The sequence below is a fragment of the Megascapheus bottae genome, chromosome 15 (genome assembly GCF_031878675.1).
Source record: "Megascapheus bottae isolate mThoBot1 chromosome 15, mThoBot2.hap1, whole genome shotgun sequence".
Taxonomy (NCBI): domain Eukaryota; kingdom Metazoa; phylum Chordata; class Mammalia; order Rodentia; family Geomyidae; genus Megascapheus; species Megascapheus bottae.
In genome coordinates, this window is record NC_143523.1 from 52,807,104 (window position 1) to 52,833,900 (window position 26,797).

Consider the following 26,797-nt stretch of genomic DNA (forward strand, 5'->3'; position numbering starts at 1 on the left):
TATCATCCTTCCTTTCCGCTAACCATACCTGTGCACAGAGAGTGCTAAGTAATTTTATAAATCGTTCATGATAGGGTCAGAAATAGTGGAGTCTTCAAACTATGCATATACGTCATTCTGGGAAGACAAAAGCTGAATTGGATCTGAAATCAGCAGTCTGGCAATTTGAGGAAATTGAGCACCAAGAAGAGGAAAACCTGGGAATGTGCAGGAAAGTCCAGTGAGAGGAACACTGCTGCTGAGATTTGATGGATGTGTAGAATTATTTCTACAGAGTTGCCAAGGTGGAAGAGCACAGGCTTGGAGGTAAATTGAGCTTCACCCTGTGAATGTAAGGTCCTTTCAAATGACAGCTGTTAGAAGAAAAGCAAACAGAAAAAAAATCTCCTAAGGAAACTAGAGTAGACCATAAGAACTAACAAGGGAAGGAATGAGAAATGCTGGTCAAGGTTTCCCAGAGGAAGCAAGAATGTGTGTAGTCAGCTGTGTGCTCTAAGATCACTGCCTCAGAAATGCCATTCTCAAAACAAGCAGCCCCAGAGCAGACTCTCCTGGCCACTGTGTCATTGGTGCTGTGATAAAAGGCCAATGGTGAAGTGACTGCAGCTTAGCCAGAAGCTGTCTACTCCTGCACAGTTGAGGGAACAGATATCCTCAGACAGAAGCCCAATGGCATGGTAAGCGCTGACAACAGTTGAGTCACAAAGCCCAAGGTAAAATGAACTCACTCTACACAACATAAATATTGGCTAAACTATCCTGCTCTGAGTCAAGCCTACTTACTACCTTGTGAAGTAGGTGAGAAGCATTCTTATTCATGAAGTGAATAGAATCAAAGGGGAAAACCTCAGCCTTCCAGGTGTAAATGTAACATTTACAGCTGAGTGTGACCAAAATGATGAGAGGGGTATGCCCAATGGACCTGTGTTAAGTTTTTTTTTTATTCTGTTCTTTCCCTCTTACTTGCCTTCCTTCCTTCCTCCTTTCCTTCCTTCTTCCTTTCTTCTCTTCTTTTTGTGCCATACTGGGACACTGCCACTTAAGCCACACCTCTACTTCTGCCTTTTTGGTGATTAATTGGTGATAAGAGTCTCATGGACTTTCCTACTTAAGAACCTTCAAAATGGGATCCTCAGTTCTCAGCTTCCTGAGTAGCTAGGAGTGCAGGTGTGAGATATTGGCACGTAGTGCCAGTTTTGGAAATAAGCCAAATTCAAACACACAGTGAAGTGTTTTATTTTGTCTTCTCACTTTGGACCACATTGAAAACTAGTGCCTTATAATGATATGTGAGCTAAAGTCTTCTTTTGGAAGAAAACCATTATTGGGTGCTCCAGGATAGGTGAATTTACTCTGTGAAATAACTATGATTCAAACCCAAGCTCTTTGAACATTCACATGCAGGGATAAACATCTTTATTTGACAAAAGGCCATTTAATTGCTAAACTTTGAGCAAGTAGATTGGGCTGCTCTCCAGTCCACTTTGCAGATAAAAGCATCACAGGAAGCTACAAAAGGAACGGGTTGCTTGTGTTGACCACTGAACCCTTCAGTTGCCTCAACCATCCATTCTTCATGCAAAAACACTGGAGTAAGAAAAATCTGCTACAATTAACTATTTTTCCACCACTGTAAGTAAAATTCCACATTCCAGTATGGAACTTTGCTTTTGATGGAGTTTTCTGCTGATCAGTGTTCATTCACATTATTTTCAGTTGAAGAAAATGAGCAATCCTTTCCTTTCACATTCTCTCCCAGCCCAGAAAAGAAGAGAATGATCATGAAGATGATGAAGTGAATGATTCAAGACACTGTGAATAAAGGAAAAATTTGCAGTATAGTTTTTTGCTCTATAAGAATGGACAAGTTGATTAGTGTTTCTCCATCTATAAAATAAAGAGGTCTTTTTACCTTTTATAAAATGCTGTCTTGTTACCTTACTATGTGCTGCTTGAGAACATATGAAATTATGTAGTTAAGGATAAAATTGGAAAGTATTGTGACCTTATAAGCAGTGTGGTCTGGAAACATACTCTTTTTTGTTTGTGTGTCTGTTTTGTGCTCATTCTGGGGCTTGAACTCAGTGCCTAGGTGTTGTCCTTATGTGTCCCAAGTGCTTTACCCCTTGAGCCACAGCTCTACTTCTGGCTTTTTGTGATTAATTGGCAATAGGAGTCTTGTGGACATTCCTATCTGAGCTAGTTGAATCACAGTCCTCAGATCTCAGCCTACTGAGTAGCTAGGATTACAGCCTTGAGCCACAAACACCTGGCCTATGTAGATCTAGTAAGCACTCCCCCATGGGTTTTTCTCTTGTAGGCTACCCTGAACATTTCAGCTGCTTCAACATCCTAGAACTGCTTGAATTTGTTTCATTTTGAGATAAGTCTCATCTTGTGGCCCAAGCTAGCCTAGAACTCAGTAAGTATGTATCCTAGCCTCGTCTCAAATTCACAGTCTTCATGTGTCAACCTCACTAGCAAAGTGATTATAATTATGCACCAACAGGGTACATAATGTGATGTTTGCATTCCAAACTCAGAGAAAATAGAATTCTACCTAAGTACACTCTTGTGTTTAATAGGAGGAATGTGTCTGCAGACTGAAAGCAAGGAGGAGCTATAGGACTTGTCTTCCTGGCCTCACTTCTCTCAAGGATCAACCTATATCCCTTATTGGATAAAGCCTTACATATTTTGTTCAGTTTTATTGTTGTTTATAGTGGGAGGAAAGACTCAATACAAGGTACTCTGTCACAGCTGGAAACAGAGTGCCCAGAGAAATGGTTACTCAAAATTCTATACCCAGAACCTATATTATTTATTGTACAAGACCATCTGAACATCTTTTACTTGCTGAAACACAGTAAAACATTCCACCATATTATTTTTCTGAAAACAATCAAGGCAAAAAGCTTTTAGCCTCAAAATGCGTCAAAACCCGATTGCATTTCTGATGCAACACCCAACAAGAGCAAGAATAAACCCCCAAGAAAAACTTCCCTTCTGACCTATGTAATTATTGGCATTAAAATGATACAACGCAAATAGGAAATTAGAGCTTTGAAAGATTGCTGACTATGGAGCCAGATTTCTGAGGTGGTCATTACTATGGCTCCAGGAGCGCATGTGTCTGTGTCACATGTAATTTGCCTTCTGTTTCAAGATTTCCCAGTTGCTATCAAGGCACAGGGATTCCAATGACCCACCCGGCTTCCAAAAATGCACGGAGTTGAAGGTTTTGATGTTGATTGAGGAAAACTTTAAATAATGGGAGATGTGACAGAAGGTAGCATTTTCCCTTCTTAATCTGCATGACTTGATTAGAAATTCATATATATATATATATACATACACATATATATGTATATATTGCTCTGATAGTATCCTGAAAGACAAAACAGTTTGCCATGAATTAAAGGCCAATTCAACAACACACATTGTTCTCCTGTTTTCTGTCTCTCCCCTGACTCCTTGCTTCTTCCCTGGCATTGGATTTTGCAACCCAATCTACCTCACAATAGAATAATGATATCATAGATCTAAAAGGTGAGGTTATATTAAAGCAAGGGCATTCTGGAAATGCACATTAGAATAGTTATGCTATATAGGAATCTATTAATTTTGTTTTATTCTTGACATTGGTAAAGAAAGTTTAAGTCTGATAAAAAATCATTATAAAAGCCACATCATCTTGGATCACTGAAAGTTGTCAAAAACAGCTCCAAAAGCTAACAAAATACAAAAAACAAAGATAACAGAAGTAAGAAATTACAGTAAAAATAAACTGCAATTGGGCCCAGAGTTTGGCCTAGTGGTAGAGTGTTTGCCTAGCATGCATGAAGACCCAGGTTCTATTCCTCGGTACCATATACATAGAAAAAATCCAGAAGTGGTGCTGAGGCTCAGGTGGTAGAGCTCTAGCCTTGAGAAAGTCCACCGACAATTCTCAGGCCCTGAGGTCAGGTCCAGGTCTGGCAAAAAAAAATAATAAAATGAAATGTAATTGATATACTGGAACTGACGGTGCTTGTTTTTCTGTCTCTCTCTCTTTCTCTCTTTTCTTTTACAAGTATTAACCCAATAAAATGCAGGCACTGTGGATAAGTGAATCAAACCAGACATTGACTTCTGTCTCCTATTATGGGCAAAACAGAAATTAGCCCCAAAATTAAAGGAGCACATAGCTACACATCACATGATTGCTATGAATGAAGGCTACCCTTCTATCGGAGTCTTTGGCAGGAGAAATTATTCTGGCCTCAGTGGTGACCAAAAGTTTCTTTGACGGACCCATAAAGAGTTAGCCTGTGCAAATGCTGGCATCCCAGAGGGCTAGGAAACAGAATTAGACACTCTGCAGGGATCTGCTGTGAAGAGGCTAGAAAGTTACTGAAGAAATTTAACAAGTGGACAATCTTTTAAGCATCATACAACAAAATGCGGAGAGAACAATATTCTGGTTTTATATCCATGAAATGCAAATGCATAATATTAGCAATGAGTGAGGAAGCATAGAATGGAGTTATTATAAAATACAATTATTAAAATATATTATAAAATATGTAAATATGAGCCAACTTACTTAGAAAGTATAAGTTAGTACAAATAACTGTTCAAATGCAGAAACTGCTAGTCTAATGAAGTAGAATGAAAGGAAGAATTTTTCATGAAGTATTGTAGGGGAAAATATGATTTAAGGATATAGTTTAATTTAAATTTTTTTAAATTATCTTTAGTTGTTCAAAGGAGTTGCCATTTTACAAAGCATTTTACGTGTGTAACACATATTGATCACTATCAATGTGTAGACAGTTCTTTTTGACTCTATAGAAGAATGAAATATTTTCATAAGAAAGGTAGAAAATGATATAAAAGCCTCAAAGTATACAATGCAGAATAATCTCATTAAGGAATAAAAATAAGGCATTCTAAGAATGTTAGCAAATGGAAACTAGTGTATATGAAAATCATAACCAAGAAGAATGTTATAGAAGAGATTTACTGTGGAGCAAAGAAAATACAGTTACTATCACAGAGCTGCATATTTAAAGCCCTTACAAATGATCGATTTTTATGTTATGCATCTATAATTAGAATTTTAGAAAACAAGTTGTACTACAAAAATATAAAAATCCAGTTACTATAGTACCCATTAACATTAATTAGATTACTCATTTAATGAAAAAATCTAAAAATGTCAGTAGCTACTATTATTTTATTAGTGCTAGTGTTTATTTTAATTTCAACCTGGTTGTTGTTCAAGCAGGATTGTAGTAGAAAATCATTGGTGTGTGTTGGTGTGTGTATACACACATGTGTGTGTCCATGAGCATGCACCAATCCTAGGGCTTAAAGTCAGGGCTTGGGCAGTATCTTCAAATTTCTTTGTGGTTAATTGGAGTTAAGTGTCTCATGGACTTACTGTCCAAGCTGGCTTGGAACTACAGTCATTAGATCTCAGCAGCCTCTAGAATAGCTGTAATTACAAACATGAGCCACTGGTGGCCAAAATTGGGTTTCATCAGGATAAAAATGTCTCTCAAACAATAACCACGTTTCTCTTCTGTAGTAAAATGAAAAGTAAGGCATGTTTTGCATCCATTGGGAGGGAAATATAGGTCCTGGCAGAAGCTATAATTGCACACCTGAAAGTAAGAATTAACTGAGAGATTTACAAATGGAGAAGGGAACAGTGGACAAATAGAGTCACAAGACTCAATGTACATATGTGAGTAGGTAACTGGGAAATGAAGGAATGGAAAGAGTTGGGATAGATAGGGTTGAGAGTGATCAAGATCCCTGATACACACAAATTGGCATGTTGAACTGAAATCCTTTGGTATAACTGCTTAGTGGTGATAAAAAAAATTAAAAATAAAAATAACAGAAAAAAGGAATTAACTGAGAAATTGTTACGGCAAGAGCTCTGGAGGGTAGTTAGTTATAAGATAAATTACAAAATGTTTCTCTTCACTTGAGATTAGCCAGGTAATAATGCAACAAACAAAAGACATGCTTCAAAATTAAAATTGAAATATAAAGCCTCTAAATCAACCACTTTAAATGAAACTGGAGCTATAGAGAACTATAAAATCTAACCAAAGTATTTAGAAGTATCAAAACTGTGGAAATCCATTGCAAGCATAAATTAAACTTAAAAGCCTAAAACTAGTGGGCCAGGAGTTTGGCCTATTGCTAGAGGGCTTACTTAGCATGCACGGAGACCTGGGTTCGATTCCTCAGTACCACATACACAGAAAAAGCCAGAAATGGTGTTGTGGCTCAAGTGGTAGAGCACTAGCCTTGAGAAAGCCCAACGAGAGATATCAGGCCCTGAGTTCAAGCCCCAGGCTGGCAAAAAGAAAGCCTAAAGCTAGGTGTGTATGATGAAGTATAAATGTATTTAATATATAAAATATATCTATACATCATATAATTCAACTTATATGTGAAAGCATCAAGTAAGTTCTGATAGAGCAAAAGGATTCTTTCATAAAAAGATACATATAAGTGCTTTTTCAAGGAAAGGCTGAGAAGCCTATAAGAGGTTTCAATCTCTCAGAATCTGGATGGAGTCAAGACATAACAGGATCCTCCTGTATGAGAGGAGGCTGCCTCACTGTTCACCTGCACTTTTTTTCTATCCTCCAGATGTTCCCCTAAAGCCACAACTGCAGGAAGAGTTGATCTGCTTGTAAACTGTAGGGACCTGCTTTTCATTTTAAGTTACTGGATACAATCCTTACCCCAAACAGAGACACTTTCCCTCCTTGTGATTGTTTTCATTTTTGGTTTGATTTATATTCCATTTTTGTTGGGGATTTTGTTTGTTTGTTTTTGTTGTGACCAGTGTTTGAACTCGGGATATTGTACTTGCTTGGATCACTTTCTTGCCTAGTACTCTACCACTTGAGCCCAAGTATCCAGCCAAACTTTTTACTTATTATTTGGTATATAGAGGCTTTTGACTTTCCTACCTGAGCTGATTTCAAATCTTGGCCTTGTGGATCTTAGCCTCTTGAGTTGTTAAGATTGCATGCTTACACTGTTGGTACCTATAAAAACCCTATTTTGGGTTTTTACTGCCCTTTTGTTTTTCACTACCCATTCTATTACAAAAGCACACTTACAATGTTCAAAATGTCCAGCAATAGGTTACTTTTCCATTTAGCTATTGTACATTTATAAAATTATTGTTAATTGGAATTTTTGAGCTTGTTTGTTTCATGTAACTTTTTGATGAGAAAAAGAGAAGGAAGGAGGGAAGAAAAGGAAGAAAAAAGTCTAGAAATACCTTCAATATTGAACTTTGTAATTTTTGAGATGAGAATTTAGGATTTCTTTGGTTGTCTATGATGGTAGGTACTTTATTATCTTTTATGCTGCTCTGTGTCCACTAATATTTCTCTAGTAAATAAAGTACAGTAATTTTCAATTTCTTCTTTTGCCACCTATGCAGCCACCTATCCATAGAAGCTTAAGGGTTCTAAAGTGATTTCATGAAATGCATGTCCACTTGGGGCTAGTGAAAATTTGCCCTGTTCTCTAAATACATGGCACATGTATTTCTATAAGAGAAAGAGGGCAATCAGAAAGGACAAGCGTACAAGAAAAAGCTTGCGTGTTTTAACATATGTTAGTTACTTTCCAAGAGATCAGATCTAGTACTATTGTAGTATACTACAGTTAAATGTGGGGTGGAAAGATCAGGCACAATCCCTCTCTTCCCTGCCCCTCTGCCAAAAAAAAATTATTGGAGAGATCATGAGGAACTATTGTTGGTTTTCTCTTGTTTCACCTGTGTGTGTGTGTGTGTGTGTGTGTGTGTGTGTGTGTGTGTGTGTGTGTGCAATAGGGCTTGAACTCAGGGCCTAGGCACTCCCTGAGCTTTATTCTGCTCAAGGCTAGTTCTCTACCACTTGAGCTACAGCCCAATGTTTGGCCTTTTGGTGGTTGGTCAGAGATAGGAGTCCATAGATTTTCCTGGCAGGGCTGCCTTTGAATCATGATGGTCAAGTATCAGCCTTCTGAGTTACTAGAATTACAGACATGAGCCACCAGCACCAGGCTACTTTATATACTTTTTTCACTTTGTAAGTTATCTTTAAGTAGTTGTACAAGGGAGTTTCAATTCAACACATCCATTTATGGGAACAATGTATCTTGATCCATGTCAGGCCTTCCATCATTCTCCATTGGCTCACCCATTGCCCACCCCAGGCTCCCCTCAAGTTACCTGGTTCTATTTTCACAAATGTACATTGAATATTATGACTGTATTCTCTCACCTTTCTTCTTGCCAATATTTTGCCTTCCCCCTACCCAGATTAATAACACATTTTAACTTCCTACTATTCATTTTGTTAAATTGTATGTTAGTTGTTCAAAAGACTTAACACCATTTGAACCCTCTCTTGGCTGCACCTAATTTACAAATTGTTTAGAGAAGAAAACACACAGTATATACCAAGTTTTACACTATTTGAGGTTTCAGGCATGAACTTGATGTACTACAACACATGCACTAGAGACAGGGAGATGATTCTAAATTACAAGTGTTCCAACTTCATGCCTGACAAAAGCCTTAATTTGGGGCTTTCTCTTCACTTATCAAAGATTGTATTTTCTCTCTTATAAAATGATGACAAGTAGTAATTCCTACCTGACAGGGATTTTTGTGAGAACTGGATGAGATCACACATTTCAAAACATTTTGTAATCTGTAAATCACCACACCAGAGAATGTGCTACTAATCCTTCCCTCTCCTCAACAAATACTGCCAAGCCTAGCACATAATAAGCACTCAATATATACTTTTGAAAATCATTTTTGGTGACTTTAAAAAATAGCCAAAGCCTTGCAAACCAAACTAAATAAAATTCAGCTCATTTTTTTAATTTTAATGTGAGCTCATTTTTTTTTATTGATGATTCTCACCACCTTCGCTTCACCAGCTCACATTCTCAGGAAAGTCAGCTGACAGTCCAAATGATATAGAAACAGGTGCACAATCCTTTCAAGTGTGAGATTTAATAGGGTAGCATTTCCTATAAAATGTAGGTGAAATCAAACATCTACGAGCTGCAGATGATCATTTCTGTCCAAATCCTTCCCTTATATGAATCCATGAATTGCTTTTAATTCTTGCTTCTACTAAGCTACAGAAGTTTCTAAGCTGATATGCCACCACTGCCTTCAACCGAAGACAGAAAAGCCATTTCTTTTTTTAATATATTTTTATTGTAATTAATAAAAGGGTTACATGATATTTGCCAGATAGAAGGTGCATTAATTCTCATACATTGATACCCTTTCACATGTCTTGGTACCCATTACCCTCCCCCCCCCACCACCCACCCCCCGTCTTGGTTTTCCCCCCTTCCCTATCAAATTTCAAATAACCAAATACAAATAAATTCAATATATCAGATAACAAAGTGAGATATTGTAACAATATGAGATACCCAAGGGACAGCAAAGGAGATGAGAGATAACATAGTACATTAAGGACAACAATCATTCGTTATATAGAAAAGCCATTTCTTTAATGAACATTCAGTAGGAAACGGTTTTTCTGCTTCCTCCTCCTTCATCAAGTAGTTTCTAGCATTCGAACAGAGAAGGGACACAATCCTGTAATTTCTTCAAACTGAGGTATCTAAGATGACAGATAATGCACAATTTTCTTTTCAGAAAAAAGAATTCTATCTCACAAGTTCTGACGGACAGATTACTAAATTGACTTGTGAAAAGCCAAACGAAAAGAGGGGGAAAAAAGATGCTCGTCTCCCAAAAGCACAGTCTAGAACTATTAGTTCTAGTTATTGATGAAGTTGAGCCCCGTCACAATGTCATAACTGACATTTCATCAAAGTCATTACTTAGTCTAACTTGATTGTGTTTTTTAATTGGCATATCACGTTTGATTTTAATCCTGGATATGTTTGCAGGGGTGTTGGAAAAACAATGAGAGCAGCTCATCGTTCATTGTACAAGCCAACGTTACTTTTTGCTTCTTAGTCCAATATTTTATTATTTCAAGATAATCACACATTCCCATGCACTGTTAAGAAATAATGCAAACTCATCTAATGCTTTTGTTGGCAATTTTAAAGATGGCACTCAGGGTCTTCTACATACTTGAAAAATGTCCCATCACTTGAGCTATGCCTCCAGCCCCACTCTCACTTGTAGATATCATTGTGTTGTGCTTTCATATAATAATTTTGGTTCTAATCATTGCATGGGATTTATCAAACTCATGAGGATAGTCTAGATTATTTATCTGATCTAGTTTATTTATTTCAAGGCTCCAATCATTATTATTTTTACTTACTTCCTGTTGGAAGGAATTTCTTTAGCATTCTTCCATAGTTTCAGTAATGACCCTAACAAGTCCACTTCCTGCTGCTAGGGTGCAGGTCAAGGAATTCCTGGTCTGGTTCTTTTCCCATCATCTTCCACTATGGGGAGTTGAATTTGGGGGGCAGGGCATAAAGATTCCTCCCATGGTTTTATAACCCAGAACTTGTATCCAACACACCTTCTCCTTTTCAGAGTTCTCTCTTGGTTACTTCTTACATTATTTCCCAGAGTTTTAGTTGTACTTAGAAGGGAGACTCAGGACATAAACAAACAAACAAACAAACAAGATATTATGCTCTTTCTATGACCCCAGCATCATTTCTTAACAAAAGTCTTAAAATAGCAGTATGTAGGACAGAGATAAATTGCAGTGTTTTGCTTGTCTCACACTATTCTTGGAGTGTGTGTGTGTGTGTGTGTGTGTGTTTACCACCTATGCTAAAGTTCCTTGTCTCTGCTGATTAAAAAGTAAAATGGCAGAAAAATGTTTACAGCAAACAGAACAAGTTTATTTGAGAATAAAAGAAACACATCGAAGCAGACTCTCCAACGAGAGGGGGCCAAAAGATGAAAATTTATCATCCATTTGTTGTCTGGACCAGTCAGGTCCCCCACACTTCCTTCCTCTCAGGGGTATATTTTCTTTTAATTGGTTGAGTCTCCAGGGGACTCATGATTGCTTTTCTCACTTCAAGACACAGTAGAAGAAGCAAGGAGTCCAGTGCTCAACCACACAACTCATGCAAGGCACAGCCAATGAGAACCCTGAGCCTGTGAGGACCAAGAAGAGCATACTGCATGGTGGCATAGCTCTGCCTCCTAATGGCATTAGCCTCAGCCACCCTTTTCTCTAACAACCAAGCTAGGGCAGCAAGCTCTAGTGTAGGGGGAGGGGAGGACAATGTGAGTGAGTAAGAAACATTTGAAATTCAAAGGGTTCACCAAGGGACAGCAAAAGAGATGAGAGATAACATAGTACCTTAAGAACAACAATCATTCATTATATGTCTTATGAGAAATGCTTCATTCTAAAGAAACCAGTTGCTTATATATATCCAAAAGAAATACAAATCCTAAAAAAAAATCTTAAAGGTAAGAAATTTAACGTCATAACCAGGATAATGGACATCAGAAAGTTAGAAGTGTGCATCAGAGGTAGAAAAGAAAGATTCCAGAAGGGAAAGATGGGGAAGAAACATAAGGGTAGTAGGGCATGGATGTGAGCACAAGTTTGCTGTCCTTACTTGACTTGGGTTAAAACTTAATAACCAAAAGCAAGTAAAGGTCAGTCACCCGTGCCTTATTCCTGTTATCCTAGCTACCCAAGAGGCTGAGATCTCAGTATCATGGTTCAAAGCCAGCCCAAACAGGAAAGTTTGTGAGACACTTAACCCCAATAAATCACGAGAAAACAAAAAAAATGGTGCTATGGTTCAAAGTAGCCTTGAGTGAAAAGCTCGGGGACAATAAAGCCCTGACTTCAAGCCCCACGACTGACAAAAAGCAATGAGTAGAGTATTTCAAAACACTGATGGTTCATGATTTTAATCTGTTACTCCACAGGAGAGATCAAGAAGAAGATCTGAAGCTAGCCCAGGCAGTAGTCCATGAGACTTCATCTCCACAATAACTAGAGAAATCTTGCTTGACGATGTGGCTCAAGTAGTAGAATGCTAGCTGAGTAAACAAACCAAGCACGAGTTCAAACACAGTGAGTTCAAATCCTAGTACTGAAACCCCCAAACCTAATAAAATATATATGGAATATATATATGTGTGTGCATATACATGGATATAGATAGATATGTGTAGATGTATATGTATAAATCCACAGATAGATTTATATGCATATAAATCTAGATACATAAAGCTATACAGCTATATAGGTAGATATAGTTACCTTATGAAATGGCACACAATGGTTTCTGAAAGTATATATATTTAGAAAAATCCTCACATTTTTATTTGTTCAACTAATCAAGCAGAGCAATAGTGAGCTGTATCATTACTTAGTAAAAACTTTTGAAAGCTAAATAAAATGCTTCACAAACAAATCCCTTTCAATTTGGGAAGTGGTTTTATGAGGAAACTGCTTTTAGAAAGAAAATCAGAGGAATGTTGTCAGAGGTTCAGAGCAAAGGAGATGCTCACCTCACACTTCAGGTCTCTCCCAGTCTGCAAATGTGATGATAAGGAGCAAAATGTCATGGCTAAGCTCATGGACTGGAACCACCAGGCAAGACAAGTTCTAATGACAGCTAGCTTTCATTCACTTACTCTGTAATAACTCAATAAATACTTTCAATATGCCAGATCTTTGCAAGGTTTAATAACATCATTGTTTCCCAGGACTCTAATGTAACTTTCCAAAAGTATAAGTTTGTCTTTTTAAGGTATATGAAAAAAATATTTTGAATCAATTCTCATTCCATACAAGGACCTGATTCCTGCCTAAATAAATTTTGTTCTCTTTGTGGTAAAAAAAAAAAGAAATTCAAAGGGTTCTCATAAAATTCTGAATTTAAGATGAGGAGAGGCAGCCCTCTTAAGACTGAGAACTTAACCACACTTTCCTCTTCTTCAGGTCTCATCCTTTGGCTTGTCTAGGCCTGTCTCCTTGGGTTAACAAACCCTGACTTAGCTCACTAATAAACAATCACCAATCTCTTTAACTGTATTTTACAAACACTCTCACATAAATTCTTTTATTTAATTCTCACCACTAAAAAATGGCACTGTTTCATACTAATTCTAATGAATAGGTTCTCTCACTCTCATTTTATAGTGAGGAGAGTGTCTTCCCAAAGTCATCATCCTATCTGCTGGCAGAGCTGACATTCAACTCCCATCTTTTGTCCTCCCTTGTAGTGCTCTCTACTGACCTGCACAGCAGACGAGGCTAAGAGGTCATTCCATAAATAATGCCACAAGTTCATAAAGCTGCATTTCCTAGACAAACTAATACCCTTTCCTGAACCTTCTCACAGACTCTCTCAGCTGTCACACGTTCCCACCCACATTGTGTACTTGCTTTTTCAGGCCAGTCAAACACACAAGCAAAGCAAAAGCCCAAATTATATGGAAGAAAACCTGAGAATGACCTTTCTAGTCAATATCTATTCAGTTCAATGGCCCTGAGCTTGGTGGATGGGTATTAACCATAATGTATGTTCCCTCATCTCTAGCAATATTTTTTGTGACATTCCTGGGCTTGGATTAAGGCCCTGGGTGGTGTGTGTGAGTGTAGGAGGGGTGGAGGTGGGTTGTGGGGTTTGAACTCAGGGCCTGGATGCTGTCTCTTAACTCTTTTTTGCTCAAGGCTAGCACTTCACCACTTCGAGCTTAAACCTCCATCCTCAGATCTATCTCCTAAGTAGTTAGAATTACAGGCATGAGCAACCAGCACCCGGATCCCTGTGCTGTTTTCTCAGGACCAGCACTCAATCACTTGAGCCATAGTTCCACTTCTGGCTTTTTTTGGTGGTAGTTAAATGGAGTTAAGAGTCTCATAAACTTTCCAGCCCATGTTAGTTTCAAATCACAATCCTCAGATCACAGAATCTTGAGGGGCTAGGATTAGAATCACTAGCCATCAGTGTTTGGCTTTTATCATCTTTTAATCTAGGCTAGTAGAAAATACTAGCACCCTTATGGCAAACAGAATAAAAAATGTTGCTATATATAGTAAAATTTTCAGTTGTATAGATCTTTGTAAAAACTACGACAAGTGCTGAGAAATTTAAGACCTAATGACCTTTATGGCATATATATATATATATATATATATATATATATATATATATATATACCTTCGGCAAAGCTGCTGGGAAAACAGAAGCTACCAGAAGCATCTTGAACACACCATGAGTAATGCTTCCTTGTACAAGAACTTCCTGGTATCATTGCTGCAAAGCCAGCCAAATAACAGGTTACCCGGAGGGATAGATAAAGAACAACCCCATCTCTGCAACTGAGAAGCAAGAACAAACTAGTAAATGAGCCAATAGATTCAGACAGACAAGGGAGTACACAGCTTGAGCAGAGAGACAGTGTGCTTGAGCTGAGGGAGAGGAAAGACGGCAAGAAACAGCACCAATCAGACAAATGCAGAGCCCAGAGGGCACTGTGGTTTTAAATCATTGCCACAGCATCTAGGATTACCTCCCCACATGAGCTTTTCTTGAGGTTAAGAGGACAATGATGCCTTGATCATCAGATTGTGACTTCCAAGCCTTGATCATAAATGGCCAGGCTTAAATATCTCCTTCTATAGTCTTGAGCTACCATACTGAATAAAAATGAAGGAGATTCTCTGCGTGAACATCCCACATGAGCCCAACTTTCCAACCATTCCATTCAGATAGAGGAATGAAAATGTTTCCAGATATTTCCACCTTTTGGCCAGGAACTGCCTCTATATCAGCCTGTACTCCAATTATTGAGTTCTTTCCAGCTTGAGGCTATGACAACATGGAGTAGGGAAAAATTCTAGAAGACTACCCCCTCTGTAAATTCTGATTGATGGAACCCAACAGTGTATTGCTTTCTGGTGCCATTCTGATATCTTGGGCAATCCTTGGTAAATAGCTTCCTAAGGAAGGACTCGTTCCAATTGGTTGGAATAATATCAGCAATGGATTACTGATATCATCGATGCTCATGTCATCTTTTGTTCTAGTGTTCTTACAAGACGGATAGCACGTCCAGCCAGTAATATGATCCAGATGCCAATTGTATTTGAATCATGAATAATGATTCCTCTCCTTTCCTTTTTTTTTGGGGGGGTGGGTGGGAGGTGGAGTATTAGGCTCTTCCTTGGCCTCTTTGCTCAAGACAGACACTCTACCACATGAGCCATACTTCCACTTCAGGATTTTGTGGTTAATTAAAGACAACAATCTCTCAGGTTTTTCTCCCCTGGCTGACTTCATACCATGATTCTCAGATCTCATCCTTCTGAGGGGCCAGGTTTATAAGCATGAGCTGCCAGCACCTGGCTCTTCCCCCTTTCTTACTACATCTGAATACAGACCAAGTCAGTTCCCAGCTATTTCTTTTGTGAAGGAAGCTTGACATTCTCAGAAGAGTAGATGAGTGAGCTTTGTTGCAAGGTTTATGAGAGTTCATCTTTGCTGAGACAGTCTAATTTTCTGTGCATCCCCAGGTCAGGCTACATGAACTAGATATTCTGGTGATAGACAGAACTGGCCCTGCAGGACATTTGAGTGGAACCTGAAGGCTGCCATCAATCTTACAGCCATGAAATGTCTCTTACAGTATACTACACATATGTAAACCATTGTCTCCTTAAGTTGCCGAGTTCGGGGGTGATGTATGATGCAGTGATATTCAAACTGACAGTAAACATTTAAAACAGTGAAGAAATTAAGTGTATTCTGTACAGTGTTCTTCCAGAAAACAGAGTTAACCATGACTTAAGAACACAGCCAAAATATAACAAGGAAAATCAATGGGAAGAAACAACACAAGCTTCTGAGGACGATTAGTCTATGCTGCAAAACCAATTCTGGGAGCCAATAACACATGTTAACTACTATAATCACATTAATCATTATAATCGCATTAATCAGCATGAGATTATTCTTCAGGAAAATGCCAACTAGCCTCTTAATATTTCTTTCTCTTCATCTATACAAGAGAGATGGTTTTCTTTTTTTGCCAAAGTCCCTCGACTCAGTCCCACTCCAGTCTGTTTCCACCTTACAATAAATACATTCTAAGCAGAAGGCTGGAATCCACCAGGCTTGTGGGGAGGGGGTGTCAGGGAGGATTGGGTTCTGATAAGCTCTGGCAACCAAGAGCAGCTCTGCACATTGATGGGGTTAACCCATCTGCTACCTTGTGAACACTGAGGCTTGAGATACATGCCCCAACATCTTGAACTTCATTCACACTATCCCTCACCTACCTTGTGCACAAGTTTGTCTCCCTACAGCTTCTAGTACCATCTTGTATGCACCAAACATACTACAATACCAAGACTTTTTTTTTCATGTAGTCAAGCCCAAGTACCCCTGCCTTTTGGAAGGTCTGTGAAGAGGAAGGTTGGTTACCCCATTTGGAAGATTTTCCCCGAAGTCCAGTTCATCTTTGAGGCACTAGTTTGAGATTTCTCTGCTAAACATTCTCCCCACTCCCCTCCCTTACACACAACAGCCCCATCTGTCCTAGTAACTCTTGTAGAAAATTCAGCATACTCATGGTAAATCAAATGGGGCCCGCCAAGACCCACTGTGAAAGCTCTTTTTCTTTAACATTTCCTTTGGTGATTCCCCAAACACCACTGAAGAAGGTCAAAAACATAAACCAACCCATCCTTCCTTGATTTACTCATGCCGTGCAAGCCCTACTTTGTGGAATTATTTATCTAAGTGGGCCAGCTTTTTTTTTTTCAGTTCAGATTGCCAGTTAATACCTGTGGAGTTGAGTCCCAGCTTATTCAGTTCTGGGTCTACAGGAAAACCTTAATGGACCTCAAAGTCTCCCAGGTTGGCAGTTTAAGCGAAAATCTCCAGATTTGCAAAGGAACACCTTTATCACTTTAGTTACTAGAAGAGAGATGGGAGCTGGAGAAGGAAATAGGGTTGCAAGGTGATAAACTGGCATGTCAAAGGTCACAGGTGGCATCTCATACTTTCCATAAGCATCCAGGAACTATCCGACAATGATTTCCTTCTTTCTCCCAGAAGGGAGGCAGCCAGCAGGTCGGAGGGGATGGGCGGAGAACTTAGGAGGCTTGATTGAGCCCCATTGTGGAGCTGCCTGAGAAGATCACACAGCTGGGCTAAGTGTTGTATTCAGCAATACACTTGATGGACAGTGCTTTTGTCCCAGAGACACTCCAGTCAGCACGAAGCCCTAGGTGCCTGAGAAAATTGAAGCCTTCCCAGACCATTTCACAACACACCTGATTTCTCTATTAAATCTGAGGGTAGATGGATGGGCATCGTATTGGGTAATTGTCAGCCCTGAATATCACCATGGGCAACGGGATTGCTCTGATCTTCTCTAACAATGACTAGAGGCCAGCTCCTCCTGGCCTATTTAGGCAGCGCCAGGCATTAGTAATAGCGATGGGTCACAGAAATGTTGAGTCTGATCCCATTCAATTCATGCCCAGGTAACTTCATCTATGGAACAGGATAGGATCAACAGTTCCTTATCCTAAGTCACGGGACTAGCTGGCAGGCTAGATTGACAACAGAACTGTCCCCAGCTAGCAAACGTGAAGCATCCAGTGGGGAAGGAGGTAGGTAAGTCAATATTATCTACAAGGAAATAGCCAAGCTATCCATGGAGCCTACATCCTCAGGGCTACAGGATGTATGTAAGTCATATTCTAACTGTGTGTGTGTGTGTGTGTGTGTGTGTGTGTGTGTGTGTGTGTGTGTGTGCGTGTGCTAGTACTGGGGCTGGGGCTTGAACTTAGAGCCTGGAAGTTTTCCTTTAGCTATTGCACTCAAAGCAAGTACTCTTATCACTGGGACCACAGCTATACGTCTGGCATTTTGCTGGTTAATTAAGGAGATAAGAGGCTGATGGGCTTTCCTATCCAGACTGGCTCTGAACCAGGTTCCTTAGACTCTCTGCCTCCTGAGTAGTGAGGATTACATGTATAAGCCACTGGCATGTAGATCTCTTAGCCTTTTTGTAAGGACAGTGATCTCATATGACCAGAGACTCATCCTATAATTGCATCTAACCTTAACTATGTCCACAAAAGCCTTATCTTTAACTACAGACTACATTGGGGGTTGGGGCTTCCAGGTGTGCCTGTTGGAGAGACAGTTCAGTCAACAGCCATAGTTGTATCTAAAATCGTCCACAACACACTGTGTTGGATTAACTGTGACATCAGAAGAAGGCAAAGGCTGGTCTCCCAGCTAACAGCTTCCCCATGATAAGTACAATTCCAAACAAAGTCACGATCCCCCTGGGATAGCTCAGGTCACGGCAAGACTTGGCTTCTGAAGCCTTGATTAGAAATGACATGGAAAGACAAGGACAGAGCAGACCCTGGGGCTCTCCAAAGTAGCCCAGCAGAAGCAGCTTGTTGCAGGTATTTTCTGTGATGAAGAGACGGTATTCCTGACACAGTAGTTTCTTCCCCAAGCCAGGTCTCTGCAGCCACGGCGAGGGAGGCACAAAGGATACCTTGGACTGAGCAAAACTAGAGACTCTGTGGCTTGCACCTGGAGATTCTTTACCTGGCCACAGTGGAAGCCACAGAAACCATAGAGAAAGGATCCAGCAACTACAATAAAATTTTTCTTTTGAGCAAAGTGCTCATAGGAACATTAAGGAAACCAGATAATGGCAACATCAAAGTTCCTTTCATTCCCCTCCTCTGCTTGTTTTCATGACTTGTTCAATGAGAGCAGAGACCTATCCTGATTTTGTGACCTTAAATATCATCTTAACACAGCAACTACAATGTACCATGTACATCAATCTATCCAGTTTCCCTACTGATAATTATGCAGCCAACGTTACAGGGTTTATTGTTTTTCACCAGGCTTATGTGATTTAACACCAGAAAGGCCTGGCAGAAGCACCAATGGGCATTCATTATAATTCTATTTCTACCATGACTAATACTCACATGTAGTTCAGATGCACTAGAGGCAGTATGAAAGTATCATTATTATCTCTCTTATGTAGGCATTTGTATGTATGCAACTAGATATGATAGCGATATCAATACAGATATCCACACAGACATGCATATATTTGTGTATAGGAAAGTAAACTAATGGCATTTAAATATACTAAGATTACTCAAAAAAAATCACTTAAACATTGTAGCAGGGCTTTGCAGCCCACACTCACGTGATTCCCAAGTTGAAACGTATCACATGCTGAAGAGTCTGCTACTTTGCTTTGTGGCTTATGCCACAGTAACTCAGAGTCTCTGGACAAGGCAGGGTCTAGCCTCTCTACTCATGGTTCCCAGGGCTCATGTGTTCAGAGGTCCAAGAGTTTTGCAGGATTGAGAAGGCCCGCCTGCTTCAGCCTGGTTCTCATCAGGCAGTGTGCATACCTGAAACCAATAAGTGATGCATCCCATAGCCACAACTGGAAGAGGCAAATTCTTCAGGTCTTGGTACATTCTAGTGACTAAGAAGCATTTGAACAGAAAACAATCAAGATCCCACTAGTTTCCAGGAGTGGCCAGTGCATCCCAGACTCTGCTAGCTTTTCAAATGTGTTTGGAGTAAAAGTGGAACTTCAGGTACCGCGCCAGGAGAAATCATTGGGGAAACTGAAGTTAGAAGGGTGGCACATTTAGGAATTTTGCAAATAATTCCAAACTCGATGACATAATAATACAAAATCTTGTGGGGTTTTTGTTGTTGTTGTTCATTTCAAAGATCACAGCTTTAGCTGGCAAAGAGGGTGACATCTCAAGCTATATTCTCAAATATGACTGTCTCCTGCTCCCTATCAGGAACCCAGGCACGTTCCTAGTTGCTTCTCCATCTCCCTCGACTTTGGAGCCCTGGAGGCTTCAGAGATGTCTAAGAAAACTGGAAATTATAGATCCTGTCCATACTCCACTTTCTCAAAACCTCCACCTATCTTCAATGGGGACTGAGAAATGTACTAAGCCGTGTGACTTTGATATGGGTGGGAAGATAGAATCTGTAGAAACTTAAGATTGTATCTCTACCATTTCTATTCCTTTTGTATTTGTGGACCATGGGTAAAACTGGCACATACTAGGCCAAGAATGGGGGTTTGTTCCTGTAATTCTGATGAGGAGGAGGAGGTAAACAATTGGAGGATTGAAATCAACCCAGGCACAAAGCCAAAGAGACCTCATCTTAATCAATAAGAAGCTTAGAGCAGTGGTATGTGTCTCCTACTTTGGCTATCAGGAAGTGTAAATTAGAAGGATCCTGGTCTGGATCTGCCCAGAGAATAAATGAGAGACGCTCTTCAAGAAAGAATGAAAGTAAAAGGAGCCCGGGGTTATGACTCAAGGGATAGAGTGCCTGTCTAGCAGTCACAAGGATCTGAGTTCACATCCCAGTACCAAAAGGACTCTGTGGCCAGGACTTTCTCCAACCTAGATTTTTTCTAAGCACAAGCCAATCATCCACCAAAGTGGAATTCTTGACACACACACAGAGAAATGAATTATTTCAGTGTCCTCTGCAGCCTCTCTGGACTCTCATGATCAAGAACAGAAAGTGAAATCTTCATGTTTTTTAATGTTGGATTTCAGTTAGACTTTCAGCAGCTGTGTTCACATTCTCAAATGAACTTGGGGTTCACCTAAAGGATATTGCTGTGAGCCATATTCTCTGCTAGCACAGAGAATCCACAAAGTTGGACCACCTCAGCATTGGTGGGTGGATGTGTAACCTTTATGCATGTGGCCTCATCACTTGAGAGAGAGCTCTACTACCCACCAAACGTAGGCAACCTCCCACATGCTAACCTTCTTCCATCAGGGCTATTACTTAATTAGTCCTCTGATACTGCAAGTATCTATTCAGTAGCACTTCTGTGGTAAGCACATGGATAGATGGCTGAGTCTAAACTAACAAAAACAATTAAAACTAGAAGAACTTCTGGCCTGCTAGAGGGAGAGAAATGAGTATATTGGAATATAAGCAGTTCCAATTCAGAATGACACCTGTTGTGATGGGAGTGGGAATCAGAGCTCAGATGGGGCTCCAAGCTAGGTTTCTAGGGATAAATAACACTTCAAAGAAAACAATGTCTGAGGTGTTGGATAAAACTATGAGGCACATAAAAGAAACATCCCAGAGAGAAAGCTTTGGGGACCCACTCGAGATGATGTAAGACAGCCAAGAATCATGCCATGACAAATACACAAAGAGACCTGAAGGTACAGAGACATTATCCACAAGGAAAACAATGCTTGAAGGATTTGTAAAATGGAGACATAGACTGGTACTATAGATAGATCACTTTCTGGCTAACATCTGAAGGGCAAGGAGAGTGTGTTGGAGATGAAGACTCATGAGGAGGCAGGCTTCAGTAGCTGGTGTGGAGGGAGGGTTGATAGCCTGTCAATGGGTATTCCCCATTGCTGCTGCATCTACAGAGCTCTGTCCTTATCCCAGCACTCCCTCTGGCACAAGAGTCACCTGATACAGTGGTTTCTCATTCATAAATAAATGATCACGATTAAATTCTGACATGATGTTATTTACACCAAAGTCCTTGTTTTCAAAATAAAATTGCATTCTTTACTTTTTTATTCTTCCAGTGGTCATTTATAAACATTAGTTTTATTCCACTAGTTATGGGTTCTTCCCCTCATTTCTACTGTATCAACTTAGAAAATGTGACTTCTATCATTTATGCTGTGGGACGCACCAATGGCTTCTTTCTGATATACAATATCATTGGGGTTTGCATCCTTGATTTGATTTATTTAGTAGTCAGCCAAAATAACATTTTAGAGCAGCTTTTAGGAAGCGTAAGAAAGAGACATACTTTCTAAACCATGGCATTTCTGAAAGTGTCTCTTTTTTTTGTGCCTTCGCACATCAACAACAATTTCACTGAACACAGAATTCTGGGGTCACAACCTTCTCCATTTAAGCCTCTGGAGATGGTATTGCTAGTTTGGAACGAGGCAGATGGATGCTGCTGCTTCCTTTGTAGGTGTTCTGTTCTTCTGTTAGGATGCTCATGGGATTTGGGTGTGTTTTTTGTTGTTGTTGTTTTTTTCCCCATTACTGACCTAAATCACATTATTCTCCTCTTCACCTTTCAGCTACCTGCCCACAGGCTTACAGGAACACTGGATTCCTGGGAGGAGGTGAGACCCCACGTGGCAGGATGAGGGACTGCAGGTGCAGGCTCTGCTCCAGCCAAATGTCCCCACAGCCTGGGGGAGAGGGCAAGCTTTCCATGATAATTTCCCAAGCTACATCCAATATTACCCTCAAGCACAGTCATGCAGTCGTGAGCTCTGAGCTCTCATTTCCCTTCCATGAGCAGGACTTTATTATAAATCAATAAGATTTCTACAGTAAGGGCAAAAGTTACACGTGTGGGACTGAGGAAGTAATAAATTGAACTTGAGAAGACTTTTTTTAGCTGTATAATATGTTCTCCTCAGAGCTCAGCCTTTCAGTGATAGAGGCCACAAAGCCACAATCCCCATTCATGCCTACCCCTCCCTCATGTTACCTTTGATCTTGCCTGAATCCTGATGGTTTCACAACCCCCGCCCCATCAGAACTAATTGCTTTTCTAAAAGCCTGAGACCATCTCCCCTTGCCCAGGACATGTCATGTGACAAATGTGTCAGGACTTAGAAAGCCTATTCCAGAGAAATGATTAAACAAAAGGAAGATGGAAAGACAGAGATGAGGCCAGTGGAGAGATCCGTGGAATAATGACATTGATCTCCAGGCAAGGGTGATAGACAAGTGAGGATATGATGGGAAGTAGGTTCACAGAGGACATCCACAGGAAGAGCTCGCAGGTCAACGGACTAGGGCAGCCCAGATCCAGAGATGTCCTCTTACAGTGTTTACAAGAATGTTCTGCAGAGCCCAGCTTTGAGGTCTTGTATGGTGCCCCTTTCTTTTCTTTTTTTTTTTTTGGTTTGTTTGTTTTATATATTTTTATTGTAATTAATAAAAGGGTTACATGATATTTGCCATATAGAAGGTGCATTAATTCACATACATTGATACCCTTTCACATGTCTTGATACCCTCCCCCCAACCGCCCCCCCCCCGTCTTGGTTTTCTCCCCTTCCCTATCAAATTTCAAATAAGCAAACACAAATAAATTCAATATATCAGCTAACAAAGTGAGGTACTGTAACAATATGGGATACCCAAGGGACAGCAAAGGAGATGAGAGATAACATAGTACATTAAGGACAACAATCATTCGTTATATGGCTTTTGTTTCAATATCCTAGAGGTCCTTTCAATTAGCTTCATACAATATGGCCTTATGTATCAAGGTTTTGCTCTATTGCAGATCTCTGCTGTAGAGCCCAAGGTTTCTACTGATGATGACAAATGAGGGAAACCATTGAGCCTAAGTTCCTTTGAGTCTGGCTTACTTCACTTAATATGATTTTTTCTAAGTCTTTCCATTTCCTAACAAATGGGTCGATGTCGTTTTTTTCTGACAGCAGCATAGAATTCCATTGTGTACAATACCACAACTTGTTGATCCACTCATCAACTGAGGGACATCTAGGTTGGTTCCATATCTTTGCTATTGCAAGCTCCTGCTCAAAGGTGAGTTGAGAACAGACCTGAAGTTTCTGCAGGGAATATCGAGGTTGTTAATCAAGACTGGGAATCTCAGTGAGAACCGGGAACCCTTGACTCACAACTGAAACCTTCGCTCCTCAGGAGGCTGAGATGTGAAGATTGTGGTTCAAAGCTAGCCCAGGCAAGAAGTCTACAAGATGCTTGTCTCCAATTAACCAGCCAAAACAAAGCCAGACGTGGACGTGTTCTTCAAGTAGTAGAATACAAGCCTTGAGAGAAAAAGCTAAGAACGTTTATGGAGTTCAAGCCTCAGTACTATACACACATAAGAAGCCTCAGTGTGTGTGTGTTTTTAAACGGAATGCTTGTGTCCTTCCATAGTACACACAGGTTCTTGTTTTGTTTGGTTTGTTTTTTTTTTGTTTATTTGTTTGTTTTCATGCTGGTCCTGGGGTTTGACATCAGGACTTGAGCACTGTTCCTGAACTTCTTTTGCTCAAGGCTAGCACTCTGATAACTTGAACTATACTACTAGCTTTTTGGTGGTTAATTGGAAATAAGAGTTTCACAGATTTCCCTGCCCAAGCTGGCTTTGAACCATGATTCTCAGCCTCCTGTGTCTCGAGGATTGCAGATGTGAATCAAAGCACCGGACTGAAGCGGCAGTTTAATTCCTCTGACAGGATGTGATGTGGGTCTTTATGGGGTTTAGGTCATGCTGCTGGAAGCCCACCCACCACCAGCCCATGGAACTGATATCCTTATATGGTGGAAGAAAGCATTCCCAGCACTCTTCTTGCCACATGCGTGATGGACCAGGAAACAGCACCTCACACACTGAACCTGTTGTGCCTTCATAGGTTTCTTCACCGACTCTGTAAGGTAAAAATAAATGCTTCTTGTTTAAGTTACTGTGATTGTGGTAGTTTTGTACAGCAGCCCAAACTAAGAGAAGGTCTCAATATATATCATCACATGGCCATAAACAGAAAGCTCTGCTGTGATATTGAAAATTCATCTTTTCCTATGTCTCCAAAAACACTAGGTTCATAAGATATTCATCAGAGAAATGATTTAGACACCCAATATGTTGCTGTTAGAAAAGTTTATCCTAAAAATGAAAAATTATTGGTGTATGTGTGCCACAAGTCATGTCTAGGCTGACAAGCAAGACAAAAACTTCAGTTCAAGCTGAACCCAGTGGCTCATGCTTAAAATCCTAGCTACTCCAGAGTCTATAATCAGAAGATAGAGGTTCAAATGCATGCTGAGCAGACAGATCTAAGAGACACTTCTCTCCAATTAACCAATGAAAATGAGCCAGAAGTAGAGAGTGGTAGAGTGCCACCTTGTGCACAAAAGGCTTTGAATTTAAGGCCTTGAATTTAAGCCCAAGTGCTAGCACACACAATATTTTTTAATAAAAAGAAAAGGAAAACAGAAGAATACAGTCCTCACTAGTTCATAGCAGGTAGGGTATCCAACAATGTCATACCAGCAGAATTCTTGTAACTCCAACAAACACAGTCACTTGGACAAGCCAGGTATGACATGTACAATAACATGGAAACATGCAGGTGTTCTTATCTAGGCTAACACCAAAAGGGATTGTAGCCTAGCTTTTCAATATGGAAGAACAATAGCTGATGTTGCAGAGACCTCAAATCTAAAGGATAGTTTAAGCTTAACTTGTTGCTAATGAGAAGTGACTTCCTCACAGTCTCCCAAATGCAAAGTCCAGAAATTAAAAGAATTCACTAAATGTTGCTTCAAACACAGAAGACAAAACAATTAAGGAGAAGAGATGGAATTATATACAATAATAGACCACAAAATTTTGTCTGAGAAATAAAACCAAAACAAAACCTGGGCACCATCAGCTGCACTGTCAGGAAAACACTGGTGAATTTTAAATACTTGAAGGATCACTAGTTTGCCAGGCACCAGGGGTTCACACCTACAATCCTAATAATTCAAAAGGCTGAGATCGGAGATGAAGTTAGCCTGGCAGGAAAGTCTGTGAGATTCTTTAATCACCAAAAAAGGCTGGAATTTAACTGTAGCACAAGTGGGAGAGTGATAGCCTTGAGCAAAATCAGCTCAGAGGCAGCATCCAGGCCCTGAGTTTAAGCTCCAGGACAGGTACAAGAAAGGAAATCAGGAAGGCAGGAAGGCAAGCAAGAAGGAAGAAAGGGAGGAAAGAAGGAAGGAAGGAAGGAAGGAAGGAAGGAAGGAAGGAAGGAAGGAAGGAAGGAAGGAAGGAAGGAAGGAAGGAAGGAAATCATGAAATCACAAATCTAGGCGACCTCTCAAGGTACTCTAATCTGAATGCATGCAATAACAGATTTCATTAAGCACAGCTAATAAATTCTTAAGCATTAACTGAGCCATTCAACAAATATTTGCTAAATATAATTGGAATGTGATTTAAATTACAACTTTGGGAAGCATCTTTGGTGCAGGAAAAAAGATAAAAGTAAAGCCATTTGGGGCTAAAAACCCAATTTCCATTATTCAAAGGAAAACATCCCATCTTTAATAGAGGAGAAAAGGAAAGGAGAAGATTGAGAAGAGGAAGGCAAGGAAAAGAAGGATGCTGCTGCCTGAATCACATAGGCAAACAGTGGACTGCTGGAAGGCTAAGAGACAAAAGACAGAAGATGAGCAGGGGATGACAGAGTACTCAATAGAATTAACTAGGAAGCTAAGCTTTAAGCAGCAAAGCAGGTGAGCATCTCCTTTCTATCCTTAGCCCTCCTTGCTAGTAATCCCCTCACCCAAGGAAAAAGTTTGGTCCCTAGCTTGTGAGCTACCATCATTAGATGGGACCTAGTAGAAACAAACTTAGGTAATTCAGCATATGAATCTGAAAGATTATCATAAAGTAACATGTAGATCCAAGTCCAGGATACAAAGTCAAGTGACCATAGACTGAAATCTCTGAAAACATGAGCCCAAATTAATCCTTTGTTTCTTTTAGGCTATTGGTCCCAAGCATTTGTCACAGCAACAGCAACCTGAATACCATATAGAGCAAGCTTGGATATGTGAGTTGCTTTCACCAATGGGACCTGAGCATCCATTCAGAATCCTTCTACTGGAATTACAGTTGCCAGTCTGTGGAAGATCACCCTCTTTTTTTTGCCAGTCCTGGGCTTGAGCCCTGTCCTTGGACTTTCTCGAG